The sequence below is a fragment of the Xiphophorus hellerii genome, chromosome 14 (genome assembly GCF_003331165.1).
Source record: "Xiphophorus hellerii strain 12219 chromosome 14, Xiphophorus_hellerii-4.1, whole genome shotgun sequence".
Taxonomy (NCBI): domain Eukaryota; kingdom Metazoa; phylum Chordata; class Actinopteri; order Cyprinodontiformes; family Poeciliidae; genus Xiphophorus; species Xiphophorus hellerii.
This window is the reverse complement of record NC_045685.1, coordinates 6,468,014-6,482,648: the sequence shown is the minus strand read 5'-3', so window position 1 is coordinate 6,482,648 and position 14,635 is coordinate 6,468,014. Positions and strand designations below refer to the sequence as shown.

At 39.9% G+C, this 14,635-nt stretch overlaps 1 protein-coding gene across 1 annotated transcript in view; it reads left to right on the top strand.

Annotated features, from left to right (window-relative positions):
• Positions 1-1,462: 1,462 nt before the first annotated feature.
• ndrg2 (NDRG family member 2) overlaps positions 1,463-14,635 on the top strand; it is a 36,569-nt gene continuing 23,396 nt past the window's right edge. The window contains exon 1 of the mRNA XM_032582275.1: positions 1,463-1,986. The gene's annotated coding sequence lies outside the window, so the exon portion shown is untranslated. The remainder of the gene's footprint in view (positions 1,987-14,635) is intronic.

Sequence of the window (14,635 nt, the reverse complement as noted above, 5' to 3'; positions counted from 1 at the left end):
TAATGCTATTTGTTAGAAGAAAAAATATGAAGTTAAAAATTAAGACAAGGCACGGTATCAGTGAGGTCCGACTCATCTTGACCCAGTTTTACTGGACAAACAGAGCGACGTTCTGGCACATTCTAGTAAAGACGCCCAGCATAATATTCCACACAGCATCAAAGTTGATAAACCAAAAACCAATGCATTTTATCATAAGCGATGCAGCGGATTTGGAATCTAAGAGACCATAATAGTTTTTTGGGTTTTTTTTAAAGCTGGGACGAAAATATCCACAGTACTGTGACCGTGTCCTCGGTCTCCATTTCAATGTGAGTTTCAGTTGAAAAACACTTGTTACAAACAAGTAACAAGTGGATTAATTAGCTCCAGCTTTGCAAGCCGTGCATGCCAAAATTGATCTGATGGCTGGAAACTGGCTGCGCAGCATGCTGTCGCACAAAAACGCAGACACTCAGGAACAGGTATTTCAACTCTGCCGACTCAAAAACACCATGAACTTACTACCCGACTTTTAAAAAGCTCTGCAAATATGTTCATGGATGTGAAACTGGACCTTGATCTTTATGTCACGTTTCGGTGGCGTGTTTTGCTTGGGCTGTCAAACTTGAGCATGTTGGCTGTATTTGTAAATGTTCGCCACTTGTGTGCCAATTTTAGGAAAGCAAAGTGGTTCATTTTAAATTGTCTTAGAACCTCTTTAAACGCCTTACCAGAATTTCAAGCTGCTGGTCTTTTTTTTTTTTTTTTCTGTCTAGGATTCAGATTGCTCTTCCAGTTTCCCTCACTCTCACTGACAGGACCAAATCAAACTAAATTATTTAGGGGCAAAATGGGCAAACCTTGCTCAAAATTTTGAGTAATTATGTTCTGTGGGATTTTAGTCATGTTAAATTGGAATAAATGTGGGGGTGTTGTAATTTATTCCTCAGATATTACGTTTTTCATTAAAAAAAAAAAAAAATTTGATAAGGTAATCGGTCTTACCTGGAGCCCAATTGTTCAAGTTGATTTTAAATATCCACATGCCCAAATGTTATAAAAGCATTTTTTTACTGTTGTATATTAACAAAGCTTATAAAATGTATATTCACAGAATCAAAGTTATGATAATATGACTGATAAATAAACTTCAGTACAATTTTGTACTGTTTCGTGTCGTTTTGCGGATTAGTACGTACTTATCTCATATTCTTAATGTTTTGATGGGGACATCTGTGGTGATATTGACACTATAGGGCGGCAGAAACGCAGCCGCTCGCGACACGTTACAGAGAAAGTGGGCTCGAAGTCGCGGCTGCCGTTTGTCGGGCTCCTCCAAGTGCGGCCATTTTCCCCTCATCCTCCCCGAATCTTCAGCTCCAGGTGCGTTTGTTTACCTGCCTGCTCGGTCCCAGGCGGGAACGCTCGCGCGCTGGGGGGGCTCTGCTCCGCGAGCGCCACAAGGACGGGCTGTACCACCGCAACGATGAAGAGGAGGGGGGGGAGTCAGCGAGTGAAACCAGGCTTTTTCTGGCGATATTAGCTAAACAGTAACTCTAGCCCCCGGGCGCAAACCATAATACAAACAAAATAAGATTTCTAATGTTTCTAAAGAAGAATAATAGACTTAAAGGGGTTTTAGTCGTCAGCTGTTCCGTTTGTAAGTTTTTTTCTCCCCCCCCTTTTCAAACTCCGAGGCTCCATCTTGCCTTTTGATTGACCGCAACATATAGTTTTTTTTTCTGGGTGCTGAATTTTTCCCCCTGCTGGAAAGAAATAAGGCAACAGTGGAAGGCTGGGAAAGAAAAAGGCACGGCGGAAAATAAAAAAAAAAAAAGCGGTGGAAGAGAAAGTATCATAACAGGAGCTTCGCGGAAAAAAGTGTGGGGGACAGGTTGGAAAAACAGCAAGAAGAAACTGAGCAAGTGGGGAAGGAGACTTGCCATATAATTTTCTTTTTTGGAGTCCGTTCATTTTATTGACAGCGAGCTTCACGTTAAAAAGGTACGTCTCTGCTTATTTTTCTCTTCCGCGTGCACCAAATTGTTGAGAAATTATTGTGAAAGCCTCCGTTTGTTTCGTCGTTGCTCTTGTATTAAACTCTGTTGCAACAGTGAATAATTTAAACGTTGACTGCTTAGCTGGAACGTGTTCAACTCGAACCGCTGCAAGTTTTTGGTATCTGCTCGCACAAGAAATTGTTGTTTTTAATTAACGCGAGAGCTCGTGGCGGAGCGTGTTATTGATGCGCACATGTGGCACAGCCAGTGGGCTCTTTGTTGCTCCAGCCTCTTGCTACAGTAAGTGGCCGCGGCATGGCAGGATATAGGCCCATATTGACATTTTCATACCGCACGAACTTATGTGATATATGGAGCGCCCCCCTTGCCCCCTCCTCTGCTCTCCTTCCTCCATTTCTTTACTGCCTTTCAGCCGCATCCATGCTTGTCTTTGTGCAGTAAAACAGTCCACTCCACAGGGCTGCAGCTCGAGGCTGTTTTCATGCTCCGGTGCTTTTTATTTACGCGACTGCGAGGTTGTTTTTTTTTTTTTTCTCCTCTTCTTCTTTTCCTCCCAATGCGAAGTGCTGGGAGGGAGCTGCCACATTACCAAAAAATGTGTCAATGTCAAATGGAGGTGTGTCCCCTGAGTGTGGCTTTAGTGGCCCCCGTGTTGGCTCGGATATAAGCACGAGAGAGACGACTGACATGAAATGTCACAATAAAGGTCCATTTTCACGAGGAAACCCGCGGGTAGCTTTTATATGTAGCCTATTCTTGGGTGCTGTTTTGATTCGGTTTGTCGTGCTACCTAGAGGCGCACACGTTTGCGCACACGGAAGCTCGCGCGCAGCTCCTGTGAGTCATACCGCATTTGGACGCTCGCGCTGCTTGAGCGAAGTGGAGAGCCCCTGCGTGCTGACAGCGTGCACGCGCACACTCAAATAGCCTCTTCGAAAGTAGGAATTGTGTTTCTCATTTGTTTTTAATTTAAATGATCAAAGTTGGGGGTTTTTTTGTTTTTATTTTTTAATGCGGGCGCACGAGGACACAGGAAACGCACCTGTACCTGCTCGCGCTATGACAGAACTGATGAATGGGCAACGACGCAAACACAGCCACGTTCAGGAGAAAATGCCCCAGATTTTCTCTTGCTGGGGCGTGGTGTATATTCAGCACCTAAATCTCCATGTTTATAACAAACATCAAAATGAATGACTACAGCAGGAAGTTAATTTCTAAAAATCAAATACAAACGAGACGATTTAAAGGGTTAATTAGGGTTAATTAAATTTTCAAATAGGTGATTCCTGTTTCACTTCTTGCCCCGTACCACTTTTTTTTTTTTTACAAAACTCATTTTTGAGCTGTAGCCTCCTCTCTACATTTTGCCATTCAGGCTGGGAAGTTAGAGAATCCCAACTGAACGCAGCATTGCTTTTGATAAGGTCTGACCTATGCCTGCAAATGTACTCACAAATGTCATTTTCAAAAGGCTTTTTAGTTTGATGTGTTCCAATCAGGCGTGGAAACTAGCACCTGCTACGGTGCGGCTGAATTCACAAAGTGGCTAGTAAATTTGATCAACCCCCAAGCTGAAGTGGTGGGTGTGCAATTTGAATATTTCGAGAGTATGTAACAATAACTGTAACTGATGGACAATTGTGGCTAAATAATAATACATTTTATTTTTGTAGTGCTTTCCTAAAAACTCTAAATACATTATAGGAACCAAACAAAAATCACACTAATTTGTGTTAAAATTAAGACTATTTGCTTGGAACTAGAAGCAACCAAATAGCTGTAACTTTGAGTTTAGCTCCCTCCTTATGTTGATGTGCCTTTTGGCAATGCACTTAATACCAAGTTTCCTACTGATTGGTGTTTGAATGTGTGGATTTTTGTTAGTGTGGCTGAATGAATATAGGAGATACATGGTGTAAAATGCTTTGGGTGGTTGATCATATACAGCATCATATACTTTCAGTTCATTTACCATCTTTGGAACCAATGGGCCTCAGTAGACTCTACTGCATGCCAACATTTCTCAACACGATCCATTGGATTAATATTTCGTTAGTTGGTCAGAGGTGTGTATTTCAAAAACTGTACAATTTCATAATAAGCACACCAAGATGAAAAAAGTAAATTTCCAATACAGGCTTTCACAAATATACAACATCTTTAAAATTCTTGTAAATCACTCAAACATTATTGGTTCTATATATATTGATCAACTGGGTCACTTGATGTAAGAGAGGCCATACAGATTTAAATGAGATGGGGGAAAAATAGTAGTAATCAATGTCAGCCACACAAAGAAGATTTTTGTTAACTGATGATGATTTTGCTGATTTGGCAACTTTTAACAGTCTGACGTGGATTCTGATGCACTTTTATTAAGTCTGACTCTGTTTCCCTAAGGACTGAAACTACAATTGAGATTAGCATTACAAAATAAGACAGAGAGACTGTTAAAGCTACCAGGGGTTTAACATTGAATGTATGAGCCAGAATATGACTGGAGAGACGAGCCATGGTGGCTGCTAATGTGGATGCTGAGGCTGAAGTTGAAGTTGTACTCCTGGTTGTAGTTTTGTATTTAACTACAACAAATAGTTGTAGTTAAGTAGCCGGTTAAGTATATTCTACTTATACGGCCTGAACTGGATAAGTAACATGCCAGTGTAGTCACACTGTTACACAAAATAATACACAAATCCAATGTATTTTGCATTTAGCATTAGGGCCTAAGCCGAGTGGAGAGCTTTATTCTGTGACTAGACAGAATAAATAATAATTAGAAATGTTTTTCCTGTTTACTTGCTATAACTGGTTTTCAGTTTTATCATTTGTTTTGTATCAGTACCACCCCTTGGATCAATGCTGGGGACTAACTGGTTCAATTAGACCCACTGCCAATGTTTGCTGTTCATTCTTGGCAGGTGTGGTGAATGGTGCAGTGGTTTTGCAAATCCCTTGAAAATAAACTCCTCATCACAAACCACTACCACAAGATTTTGTTGCCAAATTATCCAGTAATTTATCCAGTACTCTCACATACAACCCAGATTTCTTGCTGTCATCTTACAGAACACAAGTAAACTCCACTCAATAACAAATGTGCATAAAAACGTAAGCAGTTGCATTTAGGGATGGAAGATAAAACCGATTTTTGATTCATTGACATGGACGATCACAAACATGTGAACTGGATTACATGTAAGTTATGGTTAATGCATAGATTACATACACATCACATTTGCATCAAATCAAAAACCACCTGGACGAGTGTGACGCTATGAAAATATTTGAAACACAGCCATGAGAAACTGTTACATGGTTCCACCCAGACAGAAGTAAAACAGTTGATCTCCACTGCCACAATAAACCAGAAGAACATTGGACTGGTGATGATGAAGTGCCGCCTAACTCGGAGAATTCAAAGCTAATTACAGAGTTCATTGCAACGGTTGCCACGAAGGGTTTGCAATCATTGGAAAGCAATGGGACGTTGTTTTGTTTTTGCTCTATGGAGAGTTCTTTGGACGTACCATACCACCTCAAAGATATTTCACTGAATCTGCTACAACAACACCAAAACAAAGTGATGGGATCACAAGCAGGTTTGCTGGCTCTAACTTTTGATGCAGAGCCCGGTTTTAATCAGCATGTCATTGTGATTTACTGGTACTTTGACGCAAGGGCTTGGCTCCTGTCCAAGTCATCATTGCAACATTTTCAACATGACTTGAATTCTAAATAAGTGGCTTTTTTTTAAAATGTAGGTTTTCATTTTGAACCCTACAAGCTATCTTATCATGTTCCCTATCTCTATGTGCTTCAGTTAACATCATATTGTGATTCAGCTTCTCTTATGCTTGTGAGCTGATTGCATTAGTGGAAAGACATGACTGTACACTTCAAAGGATTTCTGCTCTTCTAATCTGCTACAAAGCATGGTTTATTTATTTAGGTCACGGTAACAAATGGTTCTGCAATGCTTCCTTTGTGTTCGTATGATTATTGAACAGATGCTGGGCTGTAGAAGAGGCACTTCCTCACCATTAAGGGTATTTCATTTTGAAAAACGATGTCACTGATAGATGTCACAATGACTCTCCAGACTGGAGGATTACTAATTAGTTTCAACATTTCATCGATAGACCCAACAGTAACAACCAACGTGGGTGGCACCATGATGCTGGTTATCAACTCATAAAATTCATCAAGATTTTCAAAATATGTATTTGTTCTTGTCAAATATGAACAATGAATGGCTTTTGATAAACGTCTTACATAAACACACACCTTAAGAATCACTCAGGTCATTAATAATGAGCTGTTCAGTAGTTGCAAGATTTAATCCAGGCTTCGAAAATATAAATTGATCATATTTCAGAAGCTAGTCAGGTGAAATGTTTTAGACAAGTTCCAGTTACGTTCCGCCGCATCTACTATAAACATACATAAATATAAAAGTGAAAGCTAGCTCAGTCTGAAACCACGGTTAGCGCTGATTAAAATACTCTGCCACATGTGAATTACATCTGTAAATGTCAGAGCTGTAATAATATGTTCAGTTCAGAATAGGAGAAAAAAACTATTTTCCTCTTGAAAACAAATCAAGCTCTTTATTTTATTTTTTTGGGGAAAAACTAAATAATTCTCCTTATTTTGTTTTCAAAAGAGCATAAAGGTTTCCGAAATAAAGGTTTATGTTTTAATAATCTGATATCAGTATAAAAAACCCAGTCTCATGATTTAACTGTTTCATATATTTAATCTTTTTAAAAATACACAAAGCAAGTTTAGTTGAACTCTTTTGACATAAATTTACAACAAACATAATTTCAAAGCAGTAATACATCACAAATGGTCCCAAATCAACTAAGATTCCTCTAATGCCAAAACAGCCCCAACTAAAACTGGCTTATATGTGATTATTCTTAGTATCCTTTCAAATAATTTGATTCAAAGATACTTTATGTATTCCAAATAAAGTAATAACCCTTGTATCTCACATCATCCCATATTATCAGAGTGGTTATGAATGGTGATGCTGTGGGCAGGAATGAAATCTGACAAACTTGATGTGACTGTGGATTTTTCAGCACTGATGTGGGTTCTGAGAAAAGAAGCAATCTGAAGAGCTATGAAGGCAATCTTATTTTAAAAAATGTTTGACAGTTCTAGTTGAGAACATAAATGATTTATAAGTTGGCTACAGTTACAATGAGAAAACTTGCATTTTCAAAAACAGTAACAATTCCCCATATGTTTAAATAACATACGAGACGATCCTGTGAAGTGAAACGTTGACCAATCGCCCGCCATCAGACCAAGGATGCTGGCGACCAGTGTTTCACTTTCAATGAGCTGCACTGTTGACGTATCTCGCTGTTGATTTCCTACTTTTCTTCTTGAGCCGAGTCATACACATCTGTCGGAGCCAAAAATAAACTCCTGAGCTGAAACACTTGCCCTTTGCTCTGATGCAGCGTCTCTTGAGTGTGTGCGGTCCGGGTCCATCAGTCATCCAAGGAGATAAAACTCGCTGACATCATTGCCGGGTGATAGGGAGGTGGCACGCATTTATGAACCCGCTGAGAAGGCCGTGAAGTAATCAGAAAGCAGACAAAAACTGAAACATTTTGTCGGGTGCTAAAAGACGGTGACTGTATTTGTTAACCCCAATCAGCCATGTTCTATCGTTGCCACACTATTGAACTCAGTGGCGGCTATTGAACAAACCTGACCTCATTATTGATTGTTGTGACATCATTGGACTTTCCCAATGTCCATTTTGCACTCAGATGGCAACCGTTCCACTCAGAGCAGACGGCAAATATTCCAAATAAATATTTGTTTTGTTTGGCAAAGAACAAACGTACTTCCTCAGGTAGTCCTGAAAACCAGGGCAAATACAGACCGACACCTTGTCTGTTGACTCGACCAATATTAACATTTACTCACACAGTGTTTGCTCATCCGTCAGTGTTGTCTCCAGGGAAGCTTGATCTGTTAGGTGAGTAATGGCTCTACAGAAGCATAAGGCTGACAGTTCTGACACTGAATACTAAAGTGAACTAAACTGGGAAATTTATATGTTAAAAAAAAAAAAAAGCATTGACAGTTTCATTTTGAATCAGAGATACTGATTCAGAGATTTTATGTTGAGTTTCCAAGCTCTGCTTTTGTAACGTTCTGACAGGTTAAATATTTTTTACATTGTTTTCCAGTATAACTGTACAGGTGGAGAAAAGTTTGGAAATGTCACAATCCTGCAGGTTTGTGTTTTCATTTGTCTTTTGATCATTTCTTGGTGTATTTTTGTTAGTTCTTTCCATATTCAGTTGTCATTTTTGACATAAGGATTTTGCAGTACTCGTTCATTCCTTTGTGTTTAGGTTCTTACTTATTTTTGTAGTCCGTCCTTTGTGTATTTAAGGAGATGACATGAAAACCTCAGAAGACATTGACCGCAACTTCCTTCCTCACGACATGTAAACAAAAATGGAGTGGCGTCGGATTTTAGCGGTTGCATGATTTCTAGTTTGTCTTTGGTAAAAGACCACAAACCATTTCTCCCGCTAGCTCTAGATGCAAGTGTTTGTTTTGGTTGTATTTGCCCACAATGCCCTGTGCTATAGTCTGCTTCCTGTTTGTGAAGAGGTCTCCAGTTCGCTTGCTTTGAGTATACTGTATGCATTCAAAACTTTGTGTTAATTAGTCTCCCTCCCTCACTTTCTCCCAGCCACAGCTGCAACTGATTGTGTCTGATTAGCCCATCTGGTTCTTCATTTCCCACCCCTTCCTCAGTACATAAGCTCACCGGTTTTCTTTGTTCATTGTTGGATTCTTCTGTTACATTCTCTCTTTCAGTTTTATCGGTTCCATGCCTTCTTCCCTTTGGAGCCTTTTTGCCTCTGGCCCTGCCTGCATTTGGATCCAACTACAAACCAAACCATGACAGGAAATAAACTACAATGTCTCAAAGACCTGGACTTTTAACAGGGGTGTACACTTTTAGGAGCCACAATATGTCAGGGATTAGCAGGGTTGGCAGAGTTAGCATTTTCAGCTGTAAACATCTGTGTACTGGCTGGGTAGCCTGCAGCTAACATCAGCTGAGGTCTTACCTTCTGCTTACATTGGAACCTCACTGGATAACTGATGTGATGTAGTGAAAATCATGAACTTTTGAGTTTTCTGCCTTCAGTAACAACTTCCACTCTGAAGATAGTTGTTGATAGAGTAACCTGGTAGCACTTAAGTAAGGTACACATCATTAAGTCAATTCCCAGGTAACCTAATAGTGTAACTCTAAATTTAAACTGTTAGCAACAATGTGTTTAGCTAACCACAAGTGTTAAACTGAGTGTCACTGAAAAACTGACCAGTTTGGTCAATCAGCTGAGATTCTGTTTATGAAACTTCAGACACTGTGAGCGCTATTAAAGGGTAGATAAATGTGTGGAGCTACGTTGAGGCGGTCCAGTAAACAGCTTTAGTTGGATCCGTGTTGCTTCAGAGGTGGATTAAGTTCCCAGAATAAGAGCAGAGTCGATGTTGCTATCATCTTGTCCGCCTTGAAATAGTGCTGGCCTTTCTGTGGAGGCGGTGACGACACCGATTCCATTTCCGCTGGACTGTGCAGAATGCCAGCTGTTGCATACGCGCCGCTGTTGTGATAACGTTCCGTGTTGTTGGGATGCCGGGCTCTGATTGAAAGGGGCAAGCACAAGTGGTCTGTGGTGTAGTGCATGATGGTGCTCCAGTGGTGATGCTTATGAGCAATTTCCTCGACAGACTCTTGGGTTTTGCTTTCATTTTCTCCAAAACCACTGAAGGCTCAGGAGTTTCTTCCCTTTTTGCTGGAAGTCTGAACAAAATCTGAACAAAGTGAGGATCAGTTCTGTTTCAATCAACAATAATAAAGTTGTCGTAGGCATCTTTAAAGATTTTGATCACAGCTGAACCATTGTGTATGCATTGTTTTCCACTGTTTGTCTTGAATGAATGTTTCCCTCTTTTACTACACATTATTTGATATAGGCAGTGTTGTGAGACTTATTTGACTCATGTATAATTTATGGTACAGAGAGCCTTACTGTTAAATATTGTTTAACTGGTTGCAGGTTTTTCAGTCATTCTTTTTACTGAGTAGCTGCTGTATTGTGCCTACAAGTATGTTGCATGTTTACATTAATTAAGTGAATTTATTACCAGATCATTTTTAATTTTTGCCAGATCACATAGTATCATTTATAACTAACGCGAAAAATAAACAGGCGATCGACAAAGATCGGTGATCGGCAGAGATCGGCCTCCTGGGTGATCGGTATCGGAATCGGCAGCAATAAACCTGATCGGAACATCCCTACTAAAAACGATCATTTATGAAAACTTTGACCAATGTGAACATTTGACCAAACTCCATATTTGTGTTTGAGTGGGTAGGAGGAAAAACTGAGATATAGGATCTCGCATATAAAAGTCTGTGACAAGAAAATGCACCAATATATCCGCATACTTTCTTTGACATGATTCCCAATCGACATCAACTTGTGTTTCAGCTGAAACAAGTTGGGGTGGGAAAAAGTAATTTCAGCTGAAAAGGAAAAGCTGTTTTAAAAATGCTCAACTTTGTGTGACCAGAGTTGGAGTCAAGTGCCAAAAAAAATGTAATCATCCTTAGATCTATCCAAATAAATTATTACTGTATTTCAGATTGGATTTAGAAATACCAACATTTGTGGATATGTTGTAAACATGAAGTCGAACCGTTCCCGTCTCTCTTATTCACATGTCCCAGTTATATCCTGTGCAGCCTGTGAAATTGCAGTTCCTACTAATAAAGACAGTTTAGTTTTACACTTCTGGCTCTTGGCTCAGAGTTAAACACAGACGCTGCTCTGTTGATACAAGCACTCTGCACATTTTGGTGAAACCTGGCCGGCACCGCACGAGGAAGCGTCAAAAATGAAAATCAAAACATTTCCAGTTGTGCTCACACACTTTGATTTCAGGTAGCGCAATTAACAAACAAAAGGGGATAAAGAAAGTAGGGCTGAAACAATTAATCGTGATTAATTAGTTATTGAAATAATTGTCAGCTAATGTAGCATCGATTAATCATTAACAGGAACTTCCAATAAAAGATAATTTGCTGAAAGAACAACATGCTCAGAGCAGTAATTAAGCCAAAACTGTACAAAACATTCCAATTAATCTACAAATGATCAAGCATACACTGAAGGAATGCTATGTTATTGGATTTTGGGCAATAGAGCGTTCCTATTTATAAAAAGAATTGAATTACTTACATCTTTTAATGCATTTCTTAATAATTTATAAAAATGATTGAAATAAAAATTCTGCAGAATGGCAATTTCTTCTGATCGATTAATCATCTGAAGAATTGATTACTCAAATAGTCATGAGTTGCAACCCTAAAAGAAAGTTGAACTTAAAAAGTTTTTGCAGTAAATCCAGTCTCACAGCACTGAAAAATGTGTAATTTAATACACCTTTAAGCTAGAAATACTTTGTGGAACCACATGAATTCATCCTCTGGTGAAAAATTAAATATACAGGGGGATTTAAAAGTGCTTCAACACTCCGCCTGTGCTACCAAACATCCTTACAGCCAATTACTCCGATAAGGCTCCTCATATTTCACTTGTACGGGCGGCTTCTGGAATACGAGCCCGGTTGTATTTTTACAGTCCGCACGGCGAAGAGGAGTACATTAGCTCATGACTGAAATGGCTTGGAAGGACGCTCGCTGCGTGGGAGTTCCAGATCAGTCTAGTCTGAATAAATTCTGGCCATGTGACTAGCACACAATATTCTCCTCAGGTTTTCTTTCTCTACCAGCCAATGGTAGTGTCTAGGATGTACCAGCTTGAGTAAGAATATGGATTTTTGTTATTTATATCCAGTGTAGGTGTAAGTGTGTGCAAGAGGCTCAGCAACTGGGTCAGTGTGTATGGATTTAAAGCTGAGTGTAGGTGTATAAGATTGCAGAGGTCTTTATATGTATCTGCGTGTGTGTGTGTGTGTGTGGGCGTGGGTTTGTTGGGGGACACATCAGTCCACTGGCTGATGGCCTAAGGCCAGATACAGATAGGCCGGGCAGCACAAAGCTCCGTCTGTTCCTACTAGTCCAAACGGCCCTTCACAACATCCTATTTATAGGCAAACGTTCAGATCCAACTCCATTCATACTTCTCAGGTTGGATCCAAGCGTCTTCTGGCGTTCCTCTCCCTCTAGATTTTTGACGTTGTGTGTCCGAGTGCACGTCCAGTCTGTCAGAGCTGACGGTACTCCATGTGTGTGTTACACAACTAGGAGTGTTTCTCAATAAATCTTCAGGTTGATGGGAGAGAGGCGGGTTGGCCAAAAGACCAATCAGAGCAAATCAACACATGCAATATCCATATGAGGAGGGTTCATACCCAGCAGATTGTGTACATGTACATAACAAATCTCCTAGCAACAAGTCATGAGCGCACTTATTGTATAACTGTTGGCCACTGATGGCCGGGTGCACAGTAACAAAAAAGATGGTTTTTAGAAACAGGCTGCTGTGGTGATGATGGAGTTCTGTTTGATGTTAGGTGCATCACTCTGTAAAAACATCAAGTGGTCATAAAGTTCTCCAGGCTTCCTGAAAAGTTTCCGTTGGACTTTGGCTACCTTTAACAAGGCCTATCCGGGTTTGAAATTCTACCTTTATAATATCCTACAATATAACAACTCTTGGGAATATGGCCGTGTTTTCACTGTATTTACACAAGAAGTTTAGCTTACCACAAAAAAACAAGAGTTATGTCTAATCTTTGTGACAGCTAGTCTAACCCCCTTTGACTGAAATGGCCTTAGTGAGACGCCCTTACTTTCCCTAACATTGAACTGTGATGTTAGAGAGGTTTCTGAACAACTTGTTTTATGTTATCCCCTCCCCCCTCTATCTCTGACTGAGTCTTAGACTGCATTCATACCAGCCCTGTTTATTCCACTTCAGTCAAACTGTAGTTTGTTTGCCTAGAAAGTCCGGTTCAATTGGGGAGATGTGAATGCGCAGTTGATATCTGATGCAGACCAAAACAATGAACTCTGGTCCGCCTATAAACTGAGGTCTCTGTTCAGTTGAAGTGAACTCTGGTACGGGTCGAATGCATATGTGGATTTCAAGCAGACCAGAGATGCAGGAAGAGGATAATACCCAGGGCATTCTGGGTAAATACAACCAAAACACAATAATTTGTGGTCTTTGGTCAAAGACAAATGAGAAGTCTTACAACAGTTGAAATTTGATGCTACTTAATTTCTGTTTACATTTTGTGAAGAAGAAGGTTTCAGTCGGCGTCTTCTTCAGAGGTTTTTGTTTCGTTTCCTGCAGTGGCTCTTGGTGCAGCGCCACCAACGGCGAGTGCGGGAACAACTTTTTCAAAGGTTCGGTTCGTTTCACACAGTGCAGTGTGGAAGCGAACCGCAACGGCTGAAAATGTAACAAATGTTGCAATTTTGGCCCCCAATTGTACCGAGTCTACCGAACTATCAGGCGTGAAAACACAAGTACAGTAAAGTACACACAAAATCTTCCTGCTGAATAAAACGCATGGATAAAAAAAAATTCTAAAAAGGTGGGAAAACTGTAGATGCTGATGGCTTTAGCTGAGCTGATAGAAAAACCAAAGAGTTTTAGGATGCACTCTGCTCTGTGTCCAGTTGTATTGCAAAGAGTGGGAAGCAGAAAAACTGTGGATAAATCATTACTCTGAATGTTTCAGCTCTAATCAGGATGAGTGTAACTCAGAACAATATCTAGAGCACATTAATGTCATTTGCTGCTTCCTGTGTTAGATCGCTACCATCCAGCTGTCACCATAACTATGGAAAAAAAGAAATGATTATAGATTAGAATAGCTTGAATAACATTCTAGTTTCTTTTATAGATAACTTTAATCAGAGCAGGTCGGCTCCTGCTCCTCATTACTTCTCATTACACCAGAAGAGGAGATTTGTAAATCACTTACTTATAGCTTAAATGACACATTTTTTATGTAAAGAAATGAAACACTATTTCTCACATAGTTGTGCTATTTATGTTATGATATTTAACAGAAAGACAAACAAATCTATAGAGGGAATACCATGAAAAAATGAGAGGACAATAATCTGGTTGCTTTCAACGGAAACTCCTGTAACTCAACTTTGTGACGTCAAAACAAACAGAAACCATCAGTAACTTAACTCTGCTATTAGGGACACCAAAGTTTCTCATGCAGGTGCAGTGGAGACAGGGACGAGGACTGAGCCACAACTTTTGCCAACATTGACCATAAATTTGTACAGACTGGAATTGGGAAAATAAATGTGCTCATTGGAAATACACCAATTTTGAAAAGAACTCAGGTTTTTCAATCAAAAGTTATTGCACTAAGAGGAAGTGGTTTTTCGGCCATCTTGAAATTGGTGTGTTTCTCAAAGCAGCAATGGAAGCACTTTTTTCCCATCACGAGTCGACGATGACGCTTACCGCCTGAAACAACGTATTCACGTGTGAATTTTAATTGCGTTTTTTATTTAATGGAAACGCCGCGATGAGAAGTTGCGGTTTTTCAACATTAGCGGTATAACG